This window comes from Rhinatrema bivittatum, chromosome 7 (genome assembly GCF_901001135.1).
Source record: "Rhinatrema bivittatum chromosome 7, aRhiBiv1.1, whole genome shotgun sequence".
Classification (NCBI taxonomy): domain Eukaryota; kingdom Metazoa; phylum Chordata; class Amphibia; order Gymnophiona; family Rhinatrematidae; genus Rhinatrema; species Rhinatrema bivittatum.
This window is the reverse complement of record NC_042621.1, coordinates 27,031,798-27,054,116: the sequence shown is the minus strand read 5'-3', so window position 1 is coordinate 27,054,116 and position 22,319 is coordinate 27,031,798.

Sequence of the window (22,319 nt, the reverse complement as noted above, 5' to 3'; positions counted from 1 at the left end):
TGATACCTCTTCTAGTTCACTCAGTCAATGTCAGATTCACCTAGATCATCCTGAACCCCAACTAATTCACCCTGAACTTCCACCCAAAATTTGCAGATGCCTGATATCAATTGCACCAATTAAACAGCATGCGTAAACTTGGGCATATAAGTTAGATAATGTATACACAACTATCTCTTATAAAAGAGCAGCTTCCATGTGTACTTCTTGACTCCAGCCCGGAACGCCTATGCCAGTAAATGTGCATGTGAAACTGAGAATATGTGCACACTTTGGATTTTTATAAAGCAGTGTATATGCAAATACAGTCTACTTATGTGCATATATGCTAAACTTTACGCACGTAACCTCTTTGAAAATGTACTCAATAAAGAGCACATAAGTGCTTGTTGTCTAATTTTCCCCTTTGTAATTATCTAATTCCTTTACATTACCCTGCCTGGGCGTCTAAGAAGGACAATCCATAGAGATCATATCCTAGACAGTGATGGAATAGGTATGCTATCACCCTCTGCAGCATACAAGGCTGAGCATTACTAATGAATGTAGCAATCTGGTTTAATGGTAAACATTGGGTCAAATGCATTTCCCCCTGCTTTCTTTCACTTTAAGGATTAACATCTTTATTCTATGACTTTACCCTTGCCTGTACATTTAGATTTCTAGAGACTGTCAGTTGATCCCGCCTGTGACGCCAAGCACGATTGGTAACATCTAACATATGGCTGTGCACCACTGACTTTCGGGGAAGCATGGCTCTGCCTCTTTCCACCAGTAGGTGATTGCTTGCCAAATCAATTTTCTCTGGCTCTTAAAAACACTCATTTTGCAAGTACTATAGAGCAGCTTAAAAGCACTAATCAGATCATTACCATCAGTGACTCAGCTAGCTATCTGTAGTATGCTATCACTTGATTGTCAATATTTTAACAAGTGATGCATGAATAATATTTAGTTTACAGGTAAATAAATATAGTATAGGGGAAGTAGAAACATAAAACCTCTTTCAACAAACAGCGGTTAAAATGGGATGCTTACTCAGTCATATGAGCAAGAGATACACAATTTGCACTGCAGCCTGGTGAAGGTTTTATTTTTATTAGTTGGAATGAGAGGCCAGTAATAAAACTCCCTGTGGAAGTGTCAGTGTTAGTATTAGGGTTGTGCAGCAAAATATTTCTAATTTGGTTTGTTCCATTTGTTTTCGGACCTGTTTTTGTAGCAGAATTTTGTTTCAGGTTATGTGAGGGAATTGGGGGGAGGTGAGATATCAGATTTTTCATTTCAGCAAATAATGCGCACAACATTTGCTAAAATGAACAACCTGAAAAGTTTAGGGTTTTTCAGAGGCATTTTTTTATTTGTTTTAAATGCATCCACCTCCCTTCTTTGTACCCACCAAACTGCAATCTCATTGTCAATGGAAAACTCCTCGTAGAGTTTCTCTTTTAAAATCTGGCCAGCATACAGAATAGGGGAACAGAATATCCCCGTAGATTTGCACCTGTATTGAAGTATGTGTATGCCTTGAAATGGTGCATGGAGATTGAGCATGAAATCTCGGCATGTAATTTTTCTCCCTTTACCTAATTCCACCCATTTTTCCCTGGGTGTATAGGTATGCACACTGTGGCAATGCACATATTTTTACCTACATGTTTGAGGGAGCAATAATCAGCCCATGGATTGACCCACTTAAATTACTCTGATTGTTGCTCCCTCACAGGCCGATGCAATATCGTGTGCTCAGGCTAATGCACAGGTTAACCCGTGGTTGGATGCACATTTTGGACGCACGTCCCAAACCCCTTATGCAATAAGGGGATTAGCGCATCCAAAATACATTTCCAAACCAGGGCATGGATAATAACACTCATCACATGTAATTGTCATGTTGCTGAGGCTATTAGCTAGTATCCCCTTATGTAAATAATAAATATGCACCCGACGTGTACATTTTTTACCTCAAAAATTAAAGCTAGCCCCGGAGCTAGTGTTAAGTCTTGAGAAGCCCCAAAAGTTTACAGAAAAGCAGAAAAAACATGACAATATTAATTCGGAGGAACCACAGAAAGCTGCAACATGAAAAATAAAATTAAAAAAAAAGTCTTGCTGATGGTCAGGTTAGGAAAACGGATGCTTAATTTGCGAGCATCTGTTTTCCTAACCCACGCACAGACACTTCTCCTGGGTGCCCGATGCCATGGATACGCTAGGGACACACAATTTATCCCTTGCGCATCCTTTCTAGCATGGCGACTCATTTTCCTATTGCATCGAGCGCCCAGGAGAGGTGATTGTGTGCGTTTTGGATTTGGATGCACATTTTTAGTGCATCGGTATTGCATAAACCTGTCAGTTTATTATTCAAATCATAAGAAAAAGATACCAATTCTTTGCCCAAGGGAAGTGCTGGTAGAGCATGATCTTGGGAGAGTGGCTGACTTGTAACTGCTACGGGTAATATAGGGAAGGATTTAAACTTCAATGATTTGTTGCCTAAAATTTTGAAGAAAAGTGGATTATATGCTAAAGTAACTGCAACTTTCTGTGCGACTCCCACGATATCTGAAATGGTAGAATTCTGTTAATTGGATTATGTAGTTATCTGTAACTGAAGTAAAGAAGTGTTATTTAGCAATCAGGTGCATATAACATAGAGACTTTATACTTTTTGGGTAGCTTGCATGCTAATGGTAGAGCTATACTTTTGTTTACAAATCTCTTTATATAGTTTGTGTCAGTTTTCAATGCTTTCTTTTAATAAAAAATTCTGCCAATCCTGGGCCCACCTCCCTACCATCCATCCCCCCACTTTGTGAAGAACAGAGGGAGTCCGAGTTTCCAGTCTGTGTTTCTCACCCTGATCTCACCTCTGAATCCCCTCCCAGTACTTCCCAAAACTTGCCACGCAGAGCCGGCGGCAGGACTGCCCTTTACCTGCTACTGACTCTATCCAGTACTGGGCTGGCAATGCTATGCTATGCTAGCAGGTGGAGACCAGATTTTTTACAATGATCTTGCTAACCGTGATGGCTGTGTAAATTATTAAAGGCTGGCACCTTTTTGAAAATGGACCCAATGGACCAGGAGTGACTGGCGTTTTCTCTTGCCCCATGTCAACTACCGGAGCCCCATGGGTGGGGTAAAAGTGTCTGGGGAGATAGGAGGAGACTTGGGATGGGGGGGGGGGGTATGTTTCTTTATCTCAGCAGGGCTGAGGAGTGGGGGAGGGGATTTTGAAAATGAAAGGAGATGGAAAAAAAATCAGTTTTTTAATTTTTTGTTTTCTAAAGTACCAAAATGATTTTTTTCCTTTTTCCATTTCATTAGAGAACAAATTCACATCCCTAACTAGGTTCACCAGGATGCATTTGAAAAGAAACCTTGAAGTAGATTCTCAGATATTGGCACAAAGGCAAAAAACATCATCAGTTAGTTCAGGCAAGTGAAGATGCTCCACAAATGAACACATATGCACTAAAATGAACACGTGCAGTCCACTTTTCTTCATGGCTCAGCCCTCTTTCAAATCTGTATAAAAGTAAACCCTGACACTTGGAGCTGTTTGTCAGTGCTGAGGGTAGACCTGGACAGTGTCTAGACTCCAGGTGAGAAGGTGAAAGAAGAGAGAAGAGACTTCCAGGAGATAGAAACCAGAGCAAAAGCACTCACTGCCAAGGAGGCAGTGGATATAGGCATGACAGAGCATGAAGAAAGTGAAGAGGACTCAGAGCAGGGAGATAATAGCATCGTCCCAGCGACTGTATTGCACACACCCAGGATGCATGCTATAAAATTGGTGCGTCCATGTGCGCGCACCGGGAGCCACACACGCATGGATGGCCGCCCGTGCGTTTCTTTTAAAATCTACCTGTGCATGCACACAAACTTGAGCATAATATTTAACATTTAACCATAATATTTAACATTTAACATTTGTCATGCTCAAGTTTGTGTGCATGCACACAAACTTGAGCATGACAAATGTTAAATGTTAAATATTATGGTTACTTATCAATGTTCATTGTAATAAGCACAGGTTAAATATTATATTTACTTTTCAATGTTCCTTGTAATAAGCCCAGGTTGGACCGCCCCAACCAGGGTAACTTATTGTTTATTGTAAACCGGATTGATTTGTATTGTATACAGGAATTCCGGTATATAAAATTAAAAAAAAATAAATGCTCACTAGTGTTCCTCCACGCTATTTAGGGCCTCTTTTAATCTTTATACTAGCAGGAGCACATCCATTGATAATTTCATATTCAAGTCATCATTTCAAGCAGCATCCGGCTGTAAGTTGAAGCTTTTGCTTCAATTTTACTTTATTATGATACTTCCTTTACTGTAAACAAAGTTTAAAATGCAAACTTTAAAAATAATGGTGAGAAAGCTGTGACAGGTTGCCAGTTTGTGTTTTAAACTTTTCCTTTTACATTAAGGTAGCATAACATAAAATGAAATAAAGTAGTTCTTTGATTTTAAATAATGTTTTAATTCCCACATTCAACCATTAGTAGTTGGTTACTGGTACAGTTACATTGCAACAATTAAAAAGTTAGCTCTCTTCAGGGGGCTGCCTCGCCAGTCACCCCGTTCCCCTCCCCCTTTTAAGAGCCAATGAATGGTGTGAGGGGGGTGGTTTGTGACAGGTGAGGCTGCTCCCTGTGTGTAGAGGAATGACTGATGCTATGCTGCTGACACCCTCCCACACAGGGGCTGCCTCGCCAGTCACCCCTCCTCCATATACCATCGAGTGAATGATGTGTGTGCGGTTGGGGGGGGGGGGGGGGGGGAGGGGAACCAGCTTCTTCTGCCTGCAAGTGTTCTATGTTGTTTTTCCAGGTGATATCTCATGTTGCTGATAGAAAGATGTCCAATAATCCTTCCCCAGCTTACTATTTTTTTTTACAATAGACATATTCAGAAAATCTCTGATCAGCCAGAGCCTGAAAATGATTCCAAATCTTAGATTTCCTTCTAAATGTCCCTTACTGTAGGCTAAACACTTGTTGTCAATGTCATACTAGTAGTAGTAGTAGTCACTTGCCGATATTCAAATGGTATATTTTATTTTTTATTTAAAAAAGTATTTATATACCGTTTTTTAAAAAAGAAATTTTATCAAAAACGGTTCACAGATTTAAAACCAAAAATAAAATAATCAAAATAAAATGGAATTTTTAAACTTTACATAAAAATTGGTAATAACTAGACAGAATGCTAGTATATAAGGTTATTAAAAATATAAAAAGTTTGGAACCATGGGCTTATTGTTTTGGGGGAAAAGGGGAAAAAGGGGGGGAGGGGTGATGCTGGCAGTGATTTTTGCACTCTGACTAGTACTACTACTACCACCAACAGCAAGTGCTAGGGGTGTGCATTCGGATTGACCGCATTAGTAAAACGCAACTCATATTTTTTTTTTACTTAAAAAATTGATTCGACATAAACGATCGGATTTCCCACATATCGAACATAGATATGTTCGATATGTGGGAAATCGCGATTGTTGAGCCAAAATAAAAATATAAACCCCCTCACCCTCCTTAATCCCCCCCCCGACTTACCACAACTCCCTGGTGATGGAGCGAGGAGTGAGGACGCCATTTCTGCAATCCTTGGCGAGAAGCATGTGACATCGGCGGCACGTCGAGTGACGCCGGCGTCACGTGATTCCCGGCTCGTTCGCGCCGGACGGCTCGTTCGGCCCAAAAAGAACTTTTGGCCAGCTTGGGGGGGCCTCCTGACCCCCCCAAGCTGGCCAAAAGTTCTTTTTGGGCCGAACGAGCCGTCCGGCGCGAACGAGCCGGGAATCACGTGACGCCGCGTCACTCGACGTGCCACCGACGTCACATGCTTCTCGCCAAGGATTGCAGAAATGACGTCCTCACTCCTCGCTCGATCACCAGGGAGTTGTGGTAAGTCTGGGGGGGGGATTAAGGAGGGTGAGGGGGTTTAAATTTTTTTTTTGCACATATGTACATATACCCAACTCATTGGATTTTTTTTATGTCCATATTGGCCGCAAGTGGGACCCCCTTTCGGACATAAAAAATATGAACATAAAATTTTGCTCTGCACATCCCTAGCAAGTGCATTGTTATTGGTGGTGTTCTCCTCATAACATAGGGATGCAAGACCAGCAGCCCATTCCCCTTGTACACCCCCCCTCTCTCCCTGTACAAAAACACAGGAACATCAATATGGCATTAAAATAAGGCCACAGTTTATTATAAAACACAACCCGAGCCCACAACTTATACATAACACCAAAATTTAACCCCCCCCCCCTCTTCTCCTCCATCGTGCCCCTCTTCGCTTACCACCTCATCCAAATGGTAAGACTACTTCAGCACTCCCCCATCTCTTACCCCGCCATGGCACCAGCGAGTGTAAGCGTGCAGCCTGAGCATCGGCCCCCCCTTGCTCTTTAGGCCTTCCCATGTAGCAGCCCCAAACTACACAAGCATTTCCCCCCCCCCCCCCCCTCCAATGTCCATCACAATCCAATCCAATTCATTACAACTTAGGGCTCGGGTTTTCTGCTTCCACTGCGAAGTGCAACATTCCAAACATCAATAAACCCTCTTTACAACATAATTATAGGGAGGGAGGGAGGGAAAGCAGTCACCTGCTGATACCCAACTGCCCAGATTCGCGCCAAAACTTCTATTTACTTACATGGCAACCAATGGCAATGCAACAATTTCAAATTGCTACCGTTGCCATTGGCTACCTCAACCCTTCACTTCCCCCACCCTGCCTACACTCCCTGCTGCTCGTGCCCATGTTATCTTCGGTGGCCCTAGACTCGCTCAGTCCGCCTTCTCTAACATAGGGATGCAAGACCAGCAGCCCGCTCCCCTTGTACCCCCCCCTCCCTGTACAAAAACACAGGAACATCAATATGGCATTAAAATAAGGCCGCAGTTTATTATAAAGCACAACCCGAGCCCACAAGTTATACATAACACCAAAACGTAATCCCCCCTCCTCCTCCATCGTGCCCCTCTTTGCTTACTACCTCGTCCCAATGGAAAGACTACTTCAGCACTCCCACATCTCTTACCCCGCCATGGCACCAGTGAGGGTAAGCATGCGGCCTGAGCATCGCCCCCCCCCCCCCTTGCTCTTTAGGCCTTCCCGTGTAGCAGCCCCAAACTACACTAGCATTTCCCTCCCCCCCCTCCAATGTCCTTCACAATCCAATCTAATGCATTACTACTTAGGGCTCAGGTTTTCCATCACAAACAAAGGCTTGAATCCATCGCGCCGACACCCCAATTCTGCCGCTGTCATCGCCGCTCCTATCCTAAATGAATGTGGCGAGTACCTCCCCGCCTCCCACCCTAAACTTTCCGCCACCCATTGTAACATGTGAGTAAATTGGAAAATGGTTAACAGTAAACCATCCTCGTGAACCAAAAAGTGACCCCCAATTTTGGGCCTTACCCGTACGAAAGCTTGAGCGCTCCTCACTGGATATGCAAGCTCATCACGTGCCTGCAACAAGGAAATCCAAAACCCTTTTCTTTTTTGGTCCGTCTTGGATTTCCTAATATGCAATGTGACTCGGTACTCGTAAACCCACACATCCTGAGCCATCAATCCAGATCCATCTCTGCATGCCTTAGATCTGGCGACCAATTTGCTGATCCTTAAGGGTCCAAAAAAACGCCAAAGAGAAGGCCAGTCTGAACAGTAAGATCTCATATCCCGACCGACACACTACGACCAAATGTTCATCGATTTTCAACAAGTCTGTGTATCATATCGGCCTCCGCTTTTCCTCGCACGCCACATAGCCTCGACTCCATCCTTCTAATATCCTTTTAACTAAAAAACTGCTAGTCGGATTTCCCCAACCCCCCAGTTTCTGAAAAAATGTGAAACCTGCCAATTGACACAGGACCAATGCCAATGAGTAACCTGCCTCTTTCGCCCACAAGATAAACTGAACCACGTCACCTTCGCACACAACCCACCCCCATACCATCCCAGAGTATGCAAAAAACGAGACACCGCCCCTCTGCCCGCCAGGTAAGATTTCCATGTCTCCGGTGCCAGTGATTGACAGATCAAGGTCCACATTTCAGCATGCCGAGCTGTTAAAGGTGCTCTAGGAAATTCTGTCCCTGCAAACTTGCTTGAGGAGCCTCTGCCCTGAAGACATCCCACTTGAAACGAGAAAGAGCATCCATATGCTATATAATAAAGAATAGTAACGTAAAAGAGTATCAGAGTTGTTCTTGCAAACATTTTAAGTCCAACCTCTTTTTTAACAATCTGCAATAAGATTCAAGTTCCCTGGCACATGCCTCGCCCATATGGTTACATTCCATCTAATGCATAAAAAGACCATCTCCTGAAGCAACGCCGACACTATTGGGCACTTTGCAGCCTGCTTGTTGACTACTTGAACCACCCCTAAATTATTGCATCACCACACTACATTTTATTGCTCAACCCCTTACCCCAAATGGTCAAAGCCACTATTATAAGGAAAAGCTCCAGAAATGTGATGTTCCTCGTTAATCCTTCCAATACCCACTGCTCCGGCCACCGTTCCGCTCACCACTGCCCCTGAAAATACAGGCCGAAACCAGTCGCTCTGGCAGCATCTGAATGCAGGTCCAAGTCCTCATTCGAAATCTCCACCTCCTGCATCATGCAGACTTCATTAAAGGAATCTAAAAAACCCTCCCACACCCCCAGCCTGGCCCTCACAGCTTGTGTAACCCAAATGAAATGATGCTCTGCCTTTACCCCCACCGTTCTGGCTGACAGTCTACGGATGAACGCCCGCCCCGTAGGTATTACCCGACATGCAAAGTTAAGGGAGCTGATTAAGGATTGCATCTGCTTCAAGGTCACTTTCACCGATCCTCGGACCAACTTAACCAAATTTCTCAACTGAACCATCTTCTCGTACGGTAACCTCGAAACCATCTCAACAGAATCCAATTCGATTCCTAGGAATGTCAGCTTGGTAACAGGTCCTTCTCTTTTGTCTTGCACAATGGGCACCCCGAAAGACTTAGCCATATCCAAGAAACCAGTTAACTGACGCTGACAGACACTGCACTCACTCGGCCCCATGAACAGGAAATCATCTAAGTAATGTAACGACTCTTGGCAACTGATGTACCGCCTTGTAGCCCAGTGGATGAAAGTGCTAAAAGCCTCAAATAATGCACACGAAATCGCACAACCCATGGGCAAACAGCGATTGTCGAAGTAACCACCTTCAAAATAAAAACTCAATAGAGGGAATTCCTCGCCCTCCCTCCACTCCCCGGGCCTTCATATGGAATAATAAACCCAAAGCTAAACCCCCCGGTCAACAAAGAAACAGCCGTTAAGTCTGGATAACACCTCAAACCCTCTAGTAAAGCATCAAGCACGATCTGTGACTCCGCCTGCTGGTACAATACTTCATAATTACTGCCCTTGGTAACAACTGCACCCTGTCCTTGAGGGCACTTAGTGGCCGGATGCGCGCCTCCTCATGTAGCACAGGCATGCCTGAATTTGCATTCAGGAAACAAGCACGTGAGCTTGTTAAACCTCCAGCAGAGGTCCGACCCGCTCCCCGTGGCTTTACTGCCTTGCTCAAGCTTGCAAAAACTTCCAGAACCTTGAAAGGAAGTACCCTTGCTTCCCCCAACTGCATGACCCACTTACTACCGCTAACCCCCCCACCCGCTCCTACACTTCTGCTAGCGCTTGATCCCTTATTTGTCATCTGTGTCAGCCACAGATGAATATCTTACGATCCCCAAGACATAAATTTGTTCCCTGCCATTTTATCCCAGAACTTTTCATCATAATTGAGCCAAGCCCAACCTTCGTAATCCTTAAAAGCTCCTAAAATGCTGTCAGTGTATGACAACAAAGCGCCATACTGGGTGGGATCGAAATGACTGACTACGCTTGCCAAGTGTAAGAAACCATGAACCCAGTTAACTATATTCTTGAAAATTTTCGGTCCAACCCCATCCCTCTTGTTCTTCTTTTTGGCTTTCTTTTTATCCTTCCATCCACCTCTTCTACCCTCTAACAATTTGAAATATTTACAAATTTATGTCTTCTAATATGCTTAACTAAACGCTTGGGCACCTCTTCCCACAATTCAGTCAAGGAAGCCAAAGCCGGGTGCCCCATGTCGTGCCTTGGACCCTCTTCCAATGCCGTGCGCAAGCCCGACCCCCAGACACTCGAGCTCGTAGAAGAGGAAGACGAGATCGAACTACTGCTAGCGCAAGACTTCTTCTTCTTCCTAGCATGTCCTCTACTCGCACGTGCTTCCCCTTTTTCCATCATACCTTTTCCAGCTCCCGATGCGCTGCTTTCCGGCACTCCCAACGCACCACTGCTCCGGCATTCCGCTGCACTCCCCTTCGACGCCGTCCTCTCGTGCCTCAAGTCATCCCTCCGCCCTGGGAAATCTCACTCTCTCCATGCCTCCTGTCTGGATGTCCCTGGGACCTCACCGTCATCCGCACCTGTAAACAGCCCTACATCCCCCGCCCTCTCACGCTTCCTGGCTGTGCCACTGTGGCGCACTCCAAAGCCCTGACAAGCCGCCTGGTGGAAACCACTCACCCTGCCACCCTTTCCAAACTCATCCCTCGGCCACTCCTCTCCTGAAAAAACCTCCTCGCCAAGGATATCACCCATTGCTTGTTGCCAACCCCCGATACCCTCTCTGCCCTCCCCTACCCGCTGCATCTTGGAAATTGCTGAATCTAGAGCTTGCCAGGTGGCCCAGGTTGTCCGCTATTAGTGCGGCTGTGGGGCTCCCAATCCCCTAGGTAAATTGGGGGTGGGAGCCGGGGGGCCGGGAGGGGGGGTTGAGCCCTATCCTGCGCATGGGGCCCTGGGCTCTCTAATCCCTCCAGTCTGCCTCCGGGCTGGCCTCTTACCCTTTGCGCTTGCTCTGCTCTGGGGCTGTACAAAATGCTGGACCTCCGGGGAAGCAGGGGCCCGAGAACACTGAAGCCCTCCAAAAAAGGGCATGTCACCGCCCATATGATTGCGTCTCCGCCCCCAGCTCTGCCGAGCCTTAGATGCTCCCGACTCGCTCGTGGGGGCCACATGGTACGCAGGCCTGTGCTGGCCGTACACCGCCCTCTTGCTTGGCACGGGGACAAGCAGCGCCAGGGCCGCGGCAGCTATTGCCTCACGAGTCGCCGAAGGAAAAATGGACGCACAGCTTTGGGGGGCCAGGACCTCCTGAAGCACCAGGTCCCTACGGTGCACATCGGTGGAGCTTAACGCAGCATGCACGCTCAGGGGAAAGTAAGGGGGGGTCGCAGGGGGGGTAGAAGGCAAAAAATCAGCTGGCTCAAGACCGCTCTCTCACGAGTCAGAAGGGGTGGAGGGGAAGCCCACGGAGGGCTCCGGACCAGGAGGGGAAGGGGCTGGCCACCGGCGGCGGCTGAATATGGCCAGGCGCCGGGCCAGCACACACTTACTGCTGCTTGCCCGGGGGGGCAGGTTGAACCCGACGCCTGTCCCACACGTGCAGCGCTCGCCTTGGACCGGGCCAAGGCCTCCCCCAGGAAGGGAGACGCCGGCTTGGCTCTAGCTCTCCTCATTCTCCGGGGAGAAGACGTCCCGCCGCGTGAAAAAATTCAGAAAAAAAAAAAAAAGGCAGACAGGGATCTCCAACGGAGCAAAAGCATTCACCTGCTACTTGCTTCGCTGCTGATACCCAACTGCCCAGCTTCACGCCAAAACATCTATTTACTTACATGGCAACCAATGGCAATGCAGCAATTTCAAATTGCTACCGTTGCCATTGGTTACGTCAACCCCCCTTCCGCTACCCTGCCTATGCTCCCTGCTACTCCTGCCCATGTTATCTTCGGCAGCCTGAGACTCACTCAATCCGCCTTCTCTCATCATCAGAAATTTGACTAGCCAAGAAACCCTGAGATCCTTCCACAGATTTTCCCTTCACCTTGCTAGCAGATAATTCACCCATTAGGAAATCCACATCAGATTGATGATCATGATCATGTTCATCATCATCATCAATATGCGAATAATCAGATTCATCATCCCAAGACTTTATTTAGCACTGTTCTTTCATCTAAGAATAAAGGGGCAGATTTTCAAAAGTTTACACACACCAGGCCTATTATCAAAAGGCCCAGCGATGCGCATAAAGCCCCGGGATGCATGTAAGTCCCAGGCTTGCAAAAAGGGGCGGGGAGGTCCGGGACGGGGCAGTCTGGGGTCAGGGCAGGGTCAGAGACTCCCGGTGCAGTGGCCATTTGCCACTGTCCCGGGGGTCGCACACCTGCAGTCGGCCAGCACGCGCAACTTACTTCAGCGCACATGTACGCCCGCACATATCTCTGAAAATCTACCCCAAATTGCACTGCGCAGATTTGGCATTTCCCTCACATTGTTCAGATATTTCTCCTTCCTTGGCCTGCAAGAAACCTTGATCTTCTACATCCTCACAAGTATTAGAAGGATTATCGTTCTTACTCTTTTCACAAATTCACTGTTTTTTTTTCTAGGAACTGTCAGACTGCTCTTTCTGGTAGCATTACTACCCATGCCTTGTACAGGCCTTGTACACTTGTAGTACTAGTAGTAGTACCATATTTTCTTCCAGAAGGAAGATTCCAGCATGATGATTGATTAAATGATTTTACTTACTTTAGAGATCAACACACATACCTTGCACAGAGAATCTAAGGTCACTGCTTAAGCTGGCTGCACAGTGAGTGCACACAGAAAGCCCACCCAGCAAACACAGTGCACCACAGAGACAGTCTCTAATGCTCAAGTTGGCTTAACGCGCGTGCGTGCACACACACACACACACAGAATTAGTGAAAGTGGTCAGGTGGCACTCACTGTGACCACCTGTAAGTCAAGGTCTGCCTGCTTGCTTGCTTGCCAGCCAGGCACAGTCAAAGCCACACTGATGTGACATGTGTGTGTCTTCTTGATACTGTACAAGAGCACTTGAGTTGCTGCTCTAGTCCTCTCACTGCTCTTAAAATGTTTTATTAACTTTGAAAATGTGGCACTGAAGTTATTGGTCCAGATGCCTCAGACCAGTGGAAACTTGACTGATTGCAGAGCCCAGGCCACAGGACAGAGAATAGGATAATAACAAGTTAGATAGATACAGTGTGGCTAGTTACCAGTCACGGGACTAGAACTTATTTGCTTATGTTCACTCTTGTTACCAGGCACTGACAGGTGATGCCACCCCATCCCATAATAAACAGCACCTCACTGGGAACCTAGGCAATAGAAATAACTAACAAGGAGACAGCCAAAGGGATTACAGATTCATACCTGTTGCCAAACTTCTCCCTTGAATGACTAAAAGTGTCAATCTAGTAATATTTTCTGTTACTGTGCACTGTTACTGCATACTCATGGGAATTATTGCACAGTAACTACTGCACACTAACAGTTGTTATTGTGCACTAATACAGAGTTACTGTGCAGTAAGTCCCATTAGTGTGCAGTAACACGAAATACCAATTATCATGAAATTTTGGGTTTTTTTTCCCTTTTTTGGGATTCCTGTAAAAAGATGAAAGAGACAATTTTGTTAAAAATGAATGCACACCTCTAAAAATGATATTTCCCCACCATACATTATGAGCAGTGAGGATGGCAAAAAGTACCACAATTCTAAAGTGCTATCTACCTCCCCTTCCCCGATTATTAGATTATTTCTCCTTGGGTGGGTTTAATGATTCATGATTTCATGATCCATGATCATTGAAAAACAATGCAAAACAGTCAGGGAACAGCAATTAAGTCCCTGATAGAAATGTGGATGATATTTTTCCTCCAAATTCAGGGGATGGTTTCTCTATGATCTATGATTGCAAGTCACTAAACCCTGCACAATAGGTTACGTTTAAAATCACAATTTGAAACAACAACATTTTTGCCCATCTCAATGATTTATTTAATTACAATATTTTTATTCTGCCTCCTTTCAATAAAAATCACTTGAGACGGCTTACACCAGTCAACATACATATACAATTAAGGCAAGCACATTGAAAAAACAAATTATATATATATATATATTCTAGGGATGTGCAGAGCAAAATTTTATGTTCATATTTCTTATGTCCGAAAGGGGGTCCCACTTGCGGTCAATATGGACATAAAAAAAATTCAATGAGTTGGGTATATGTACATATGTCGCCCATTAAAGTCAATGGGGGAAGGATTTCCAGCCTATTTTTGGCTGCAGAATTGTGGTTTTCTTATCAATTGGCCCAGGAGAGAGTTCCCTTTCCTTTGTGCAGGGAAGTACTCCCTGGAAAGGGTCCACCCCTAGAGTTGTGTGTACCCGGTGTTTACATTGGCGTCCAGTGAATATTGTTGGCGTCTAGTGAATTCCGTTGGAGTCTAGTGAATTCAGACGGTACTTACGCACTTCAGCAGATGACAAAGGAATTGGAGGATCTCTCAGAAATAAGAATACGTGTGGGAACACAAGGTCTGGATGAACAGGCAGGCACAGCAATGGAGTTAAAACAGCGGTAGGAACACAAGGCCTGGATGAACAGGCACTTCATTCGAGGACAGAGGTCAATCCCAGCTAGGGACACAAGGCCTGCATGAACAGGCACAGGAACTAGGTTAAAACACTGGTAGCTCGCCAGCATCTTTCTGATGCATGCTAGAATATTGGCAGCGGTATGGGTATGGTCCGTCAGGTGGGTGTGCAGTAAAGCCCACCTCCACCCTCATGCTTGTTCAGGGAAGGACTCCCTGGAACGGGTCCACCCCTAGAGTTGTGTGTACCCGGTGTTTAGATTGGCGTCCAGTGAATATCGTTGGCGTCTAGTGAATTCCGTTGGCGTCTAGTGAATTCAGACTGTACTTACGCACTTCAGCTGATGACAAACGAATTGGAGCCTAGGATCTCTCACAAATAAGAATACATGTGGGAACACAAGGCCTGGATGAACAGGTACATCATTCGAGGACAGAGGTCAATTCCAGCTAGGGACACAAGGCCTGCATGAACAGGCACAGCAACCAGGTTAAAACACTTGTGGGAACACAAGGCCTGGATGAACAGGCACAGCCACTGAGTTAAAACACCTGTGGGAACACAAGGCCTGGATGAACAGGCACCACCACTGAGTTAAAACACCTGTGGGAACACAAGGCCCGGAAGAATGGGCACAGCAACTGAGTTAAAACACCTGTGGGAACACAAGGCCTGGATGAACACGGATACTCGGATAGTAATTATGTGTTTTTTTAATGTATTTATATTCTTATTCGAAAACGTTTCTAGCACGTCATACTTGATTACACTCAGTTACTGTATGTATTTCCCTATCCCCAGAGGAACACAAGGCCTGCAGGAACGGGCACAGCAACGGAGTTAAAACACTTGTGGGAACACAAGGCCGGGATGAAGAGGCGCAGCAGTCGAGCACAGAGGTCGATCCCAGCTAGGGACACAAGGCCTGGATGAAGAGGCACATCATTCGAGGACAGAGTTCAATCACAGCTAGGGACACAAGCCGCAGAGGAAAAGACACTAACCAGGATCCTCCAAGCCCTCATTTTCTCCAAATTAGACTACTGCAACTCTACATTTCTTGGACTCCCTTCCTCATACACAAAACCACTCCAAATGGTTCAAAACGCAGCAGCCCGTCTACTAACAAACACTAGGAAAAGAGACCACATTTCCCCAGTCCTAAAAGACCTCCACTGGTTACCAATTCAGTTCAGAGTCATTTACAAATCCATCACCTTGATATACAAAATCTTTCACCAACACACCATAATCGACCTACAAATTCCTCTCCGTTTATACAAATGCACAAGACCGACCAGGGAAGTCTACAGAGGATGCCTCCTTGTTCCACCCTCCAAAACCACTTATCACAGCACCTTTAGAGATTGAGCCCTTTCCACAGCAGGTCCACCGTTATGGAACTCCATCCCCCCAGATCTCAGAAATGAACCTTGCCTCCTAACCTTTCGGAAAAGACTCAAGACATGGCTTTTCAGGCAAGCCTTCCCGAACTGCACCTAACACACACCATCAATAAATTCTCAGCTCAGAAGCTGTATATATTGGACGCCATATTTGTAATGTACTCTTGTATATTTTTATATTCTACACATGTATATAATTAACCTCCTCTATCCCTCTTTATTTCTTACACTCCCAGTTCATAGCCCCAGTTAATTGTAACTGCATCTCTTCACCACGTGTATTTATGTTATAGGTTGTTTTCTTTGCACCCCTGTTTTCTGTAAAGCGACATCATGTGAACGATTTCATGAATGCCGGTATAAAAAAACCTTAAATAAATAAAATAAATAAGTAAGTACCGCAAGGGAAAGTTGAAAACAACTTTGAAGAGGGAGTTCAAGAGGGCGTGAAATTGTAAAGAGGTAAATGGGTGGGGTCCGTGCAGTCCGGCCGCAGGATTCAACCCGGCGGGTTCGGTCGGACCGGGGTTTCGGCGGATCCCCCACCCCCACCCCTTTCGCAGGGGGTGGGGGAGGGGCGGGGAACGCCTCCCGGACGGCCCCGGCCCCCGCAGGGCGCATTTCCTCCGCGGCGGTGCGCCGCGACCGGCTACGGGTCGGCTGGGAAGGCCCAGGGGGGGCAGGTGGCCCGCTGCTCCGGCGGCGCGTGTTATAGCCCCCCCTCCCGGCGTTTCCTCCTTCCCCTTTGGCAACTGTTAACTTGTCTTAACCTCATTCACTACATCTATGCAGACGATGTTCAGATTCTTATTCCCATAACAGAATCTATTAACAAACTTGGCTATTCTTACAAGCCTTCCCTGATCCTTCAAACTTTCACTAGATAAGTACAGCTACTCAGCTTTGAATATGGAACTTCGCCCCTCCAATATTCTCCTCATTTAGCTACCCTACTTATGCACTTCAGAAAATGACAAAGGAATTGGAAGATCTCTCAGAAATAATAATACGTGTGGGAACACAAGGTCTGGATGAACAGGCAGGCACAGCAATGGACTTAAAACACCAGTAGGAACACTAGGCCTGGATGAAGAGGCACATCATTCTAGGACAGAGGTCAATCCCACCTATGGACACAAGCCGCGGAGGAAAAGAAACTAACCAGGATTCCCTCCGTAACGGCGAGTGAAGAGGGAAGAGCCCAGCGCCGAATCCCCGCTCGTCCGGCGGGCGCGGGAAATGTGGCGTACGGAAGATCGCCTCTCTGGCGCCGCTCGGGGGCCCAAGTCCTTCTCATCAAGCCTCAGCCCGCGGACGGTGTTAGGCCGGTAGCGGCCCCCGGCGTGCCGGGACCGGGTTTTCTCGTAGTCTGTTTGTTTGGGAATGCAGGCCAAAGTGGGTGGTAAACTCCATCTAAGGGTAAATACCGGCTCCGGCGCGTGTTATTGCCCCCCCCCCCACCCCCCCCGGCAGCAGCTTCGCCATTTCCCCCGGACAAGGGTCCACCTCCAAGTTCAACAATTTCTTACTCTTTACTTTGTCTGTCGAGGCTTGACGTCTCTAAAAGGGTTTGACCTGGAATGCTGTGCATGTCCATCCAATATCGCATACAATATAAAGTGGCATGTTTAATTCAAAATGTTGTACACGGGGAGATCTCAGAAATGAACCTCGCCTCCTAACCTTTCTGGAAAGACTCAAGACATGGCTTTTCAGGCAAGCCTTCCCGAACTCCACCTAACACGCACCATCAATAAATTCTCTGCTCAGAAGCTGTATATATTGTATATACAGGTGGCCCGCTGCTCCGGCGGCGCGTGTTATAGCCCCCCCTCCCGGCGTTTCCTCCTTCCCCTTTGGCAACTGTTAACTTGTCTTAACCTCATTCACTACATCTATGCAGACGATGTTCAGATTCTTATTCCCATAACAGAATCTATTAACAAAGCCATCGCACTTTGGAACAACAGCTTACAAGCCATCACTAATCTCCTCAACAGTCAAAGCATGAGATCTTATTAAGAAACTGACATTATCCTCAACAAATTCTTACTCCTAGCAAAACCTCTACCAAGTAAGTACACAGGGGTCTGTATTTTCATACCCCAGTGCTTGCTGTTTGAATACCGCTCTTGCCGTACCGACCCGCAGGGACCACCTAGGGACACAAGCTGTGGAGGAAAAGAAACTAACCAGGATTCCCTCAGTAACGGCGAGTGAAGAGGGAAGAGCCCAGCGCCGAATCCCCGCCTGTCCGGCGGGCGCGGGAAATGTGGCATACGGAAGACCGCCTCCCCAGCGCCGCTCGGGGGCCCAAGTCCTTCTGATGGAGGATCAGCCCGCGGACGGTGTTAGGCCAGTAGTGGCCCCCGGCGCACCGGGACCGGGTCTTCTCTGAGTCGGGTTCTTTGGGAAATCAGCCCAAAGCGGGTGGTAAACTCCGTGTAAGGCTGAATACTGGCACGAGACCGATGAAACAGCTAGTAGCAATCGGAATCTCTGGATTGGCGCTCGCCTGGTTCAAATTGTTGCTAACCAACAGAGGTTATAAGGTAAAAATCCAGAACAAAGAATCACCACGCCACGACTCGGCCATCGGAGTCCCACAAGGTTCCTCTTTATCCCCTAAACTCTTTAATATTAACCTCCTACCACTCTGCCGACTCCTTACCAACCTCAATTTAATACACTTTCTCTATGCAGACGACATCCAGATCCTGATCCCCATCAAAGAATCATACACAAAAACCCTCGAATACTGGGATTCCTGTCACCTAGAAATCAAAAGCCTCCTCAAAAGCCTAAATCTGGTACTAAACTCCTCTAAAACTGAAGTATTACTCATAACTCCTGACAACAATCTCACAGCTTGTCTCCCAACCAACCTACAAACTACTCATGTGAGGGATCTAGGTGTGCTAATCGACAATTAACTGAACTTGAAATCCCATATCAATAAAACCACCAAAGACTGCTTCTATAAACTGCAAGTTTAAAAAAGGATAAGACCACTCTTCCACGCCAAAGACTTCAGAACCATCCTCCAAGCCCTCATTTTCTACTACTGCAACTCTACATTACTTGGACTCCCTTCCTCATACACAAAACCACTCCAAATGGTTGAAAACGCAGCAGCCCGTCTACTAACAAACACTAGGAAAGGAGGCCACATTTCCCCAGTCCTAAAAGACCTCCACTGGTTACCAATTCAGTTCAGAGTCATTTACAAATCCATCACCTTGATATAAAAAATCATTCACCAACACACCATAATCGACCTACAAATTCCTCTTCGTTTATTCAAATGCACAAGACCCACCAGGGAAGCCTACAGAGGATGCAATGCCGGTATAAATAAATAAAATCAATAAGTACGTAAGGGAAAGTTGAAAAAAGGGCGGGAAACCGTTAAGAGTTAAACGGGTGGGGTGCGTGCAGTCCGCCTGGAGGATTGAACCTGGCGGGTTCGGTGGGACCGGGGTTTCGGCGGATCCCCCACCCCTTTCGCAGGGGGGCGGGGAACGCCTCCCGGACGGCCCCGGCCCCGTCCAGGAATAAAAAAAATATAAATCAATAAAATCAATAAGTACGTAAGGGAAAGTTGAAAACAACTTTCAAGAGCGAGTTCAAAAGGGCGGGAAACCATTAAGAGTTAAACGGGTGGGGTGCGTGCAGTCCGCCTGGAGGATTCAACCCGGCGGGTTCGGTGGGACCGGGGTTTCGGCGGATCCCCCACCCCTTTCGCGGGGGGGGGCGGGGAACGCCTCCCGGACGGCCCCGGCCCCGTCCAGGAATAAAAAAAATAAAGTAAATCAATAAAATCAATAAGTACGTAAGGGAAAGTTGAAAACAACTTTCAAGAGCGAGTTCAAAAGGGCGGGAAACCGTTAAGAGTTAAACGGGTGGGGTGCGTGCAGTCCGCCTGGAGGATTCAACCCGGCGGGTTCGGTGGGACCGGGGTTTCGGCGGATCCCCCACCCCTTTCGCGGGGGGGGGCGGGGAACGCCTCCCGGACGGCCGCAGGGCGCATTTCCTCCGCGGCGGAGCGCCGCAACCGGCTCCGTGTCGGCTGGGAAGGCCCAGGGGGGGTAGGTGGCCCGCCGCTCCGGCGGCGCGTGTTATAGCCCCCCCTGGCAGCAGCTTTGCCGTTTCCCCCGCCGTTTCCTCCTTCCCCTTTGCCAACTGTTAAGTAGTCTTAACCTCATTCACTACATCTATGCAGACGATGTTCAGATTCTTATTCCCATAACAGAATCTATTAACAAAGCCATCGCACTTTGGAACAACAGCTTACAAGCCAATACTAATCTCCTCAACAGTCTAAACCTGGTCCTCAATGCCTCTAAAACTAAACTCCTCTTCATTTCCTACAAGCAAGAAAACCTCCCATCTCAGATCCATCACAAACACCTTCTCACCCACAACCATGTGAGAGACCTGGGAGTAATTATAGACAACCGTCTTCACCTAAAGAATATGATCCAAACCACAACTATAAGATATAATATTATATCTTAATGGGCCTCGACAAAGGAAACTCCTATTGATCTTGTTAGACCTTTCCGCAGCGTTCGACACGGTCAACTACGCCATCCTCCTAAACCAGCTTTCGTCCATAGGAATCAGCGGCACCGTCCTATCCTGGTTCAAAACGTTTCTCAATTACAGAGGTTACAAAGTTAAACTCCAAAACAAGGAATCCTCAAGATTTGACTCTGTCATAGGAGTCCCTCAAGGTTCTTCATTGTCTCCGACCCTATTTAATATCTATCTTCTTCCTCTCTGCCAACTTCTTACCGACCTCAATCTAAAGTACTTCCTTTACGCAGATGATATTGAAATCATCATCCCTATCAAAGACACATACTGTAAAACTCTTGAGTACTGGGAAACATGCCACCAGAAAATCAAACAAGTAGTAAACAACCTACACCTCATCTTATACTCATCCAAGACAGAAATCCTACTCATCTTTCCTGAAAACAATATCTCCAACACTACTCTTCCCACCAACCTACCTACCACACAAGTTAGAGACTTAGGAGTGATAATAGACAACCGGCTAAACTTCAAGGCACATATCAACAAAACAACCAAAGACTGCTTCTATAAGCTCCAGGTTCGGAAGAGGATAAGACCTCTTTTCCATGCTCAAGACTTCAGAACGATCATCGAAGCAGTCATTTTTGCGAAATTAGACTACTGCAGTTCCCTATTGCTAGGTCTGCCCTCATCCTATTCCAAACCACTACAGATGGTTCAAAATTCAGCAGCCCAATTACTAACAGGCGCAAGAAAGAGAGACCACATATCTCCCATTCTGAAAGAGTTACATTGGCTACCCGTCCACTTCCGTATCATCTATAAAGCCATATGTGTCATCTTCAAAACTATTCATCAACGCATCTTATGCACTTTAGCTGATGACAAAGGAATCGGAAAATCTCTCAGAAATAAGAATACGCGTGGGAACACAAGGTCTGGAGGAACAGGCACATCATTTGAGGACAGAGGTCAATCCCAGCTAGGGACACAAGCCGCGTAGGAAAAGAAACTAACCAGGATTCCCTCAGTAACGGCGAGTGAAGAGGGAAGAGCCCAGCGCCGAATCTCCGCCACTCCGGGTTCGGGGATCTGAACCCGACTCCCTTTCGATCAGCCGAGGATGACAGAGGCCATCGCCCGTCCCTTCCGAACGGCGCTCGCCTATCTCTTCGGACCGGCTGACCCATGTGGAACAGCTGTTCACATGGAACCCTTCTCCACTTCGGCCTTGAAGAAGAATGCTCAGTCTGTTTAAAATAAGAAAATGAATGGGCCCACTCTGAAGGACCATGCTCAGTCTGTTTAAAATAGCAATATCAACAGACCCACTCTGAAGGACAATGCTCAGTCTGTTTAAAAGAACAAAATGGAACAGACCCGCTCAAGAAGATTGCTCAGTCTGTTTAAAATAACAAAATGGAACTGCCCAGCTAGGGACACAAGGCCTGGAGGAACAGGCATATCATTGGAGGACAGAGGTCAATCCCGGCTAGGGACACAAGGCCGGGAGGGACAGGCAGGCACAGCAATGGAGTTAAAACACCAGTAGGAACACAATGCCTGGAGGTACAGGCAGGAACAGCAACGGAGTTAAAACACTTGTGGGAACACAAGGGCTGCACAGTAGATGCCGGTCAGGCACAGCGATTCATGTCAAGAACATGTGCTGCAGTGCTTACATTATCTTGAGCATAGGAGGCAATTGGAACTGCTGCAAGGCTCCTTTCAATAGCTTTTATTCATCTTGCCATTCACAAGGAAAATCGGGAAAGCCAAGCAATGGCAGGTTTACTTTCAAAAAC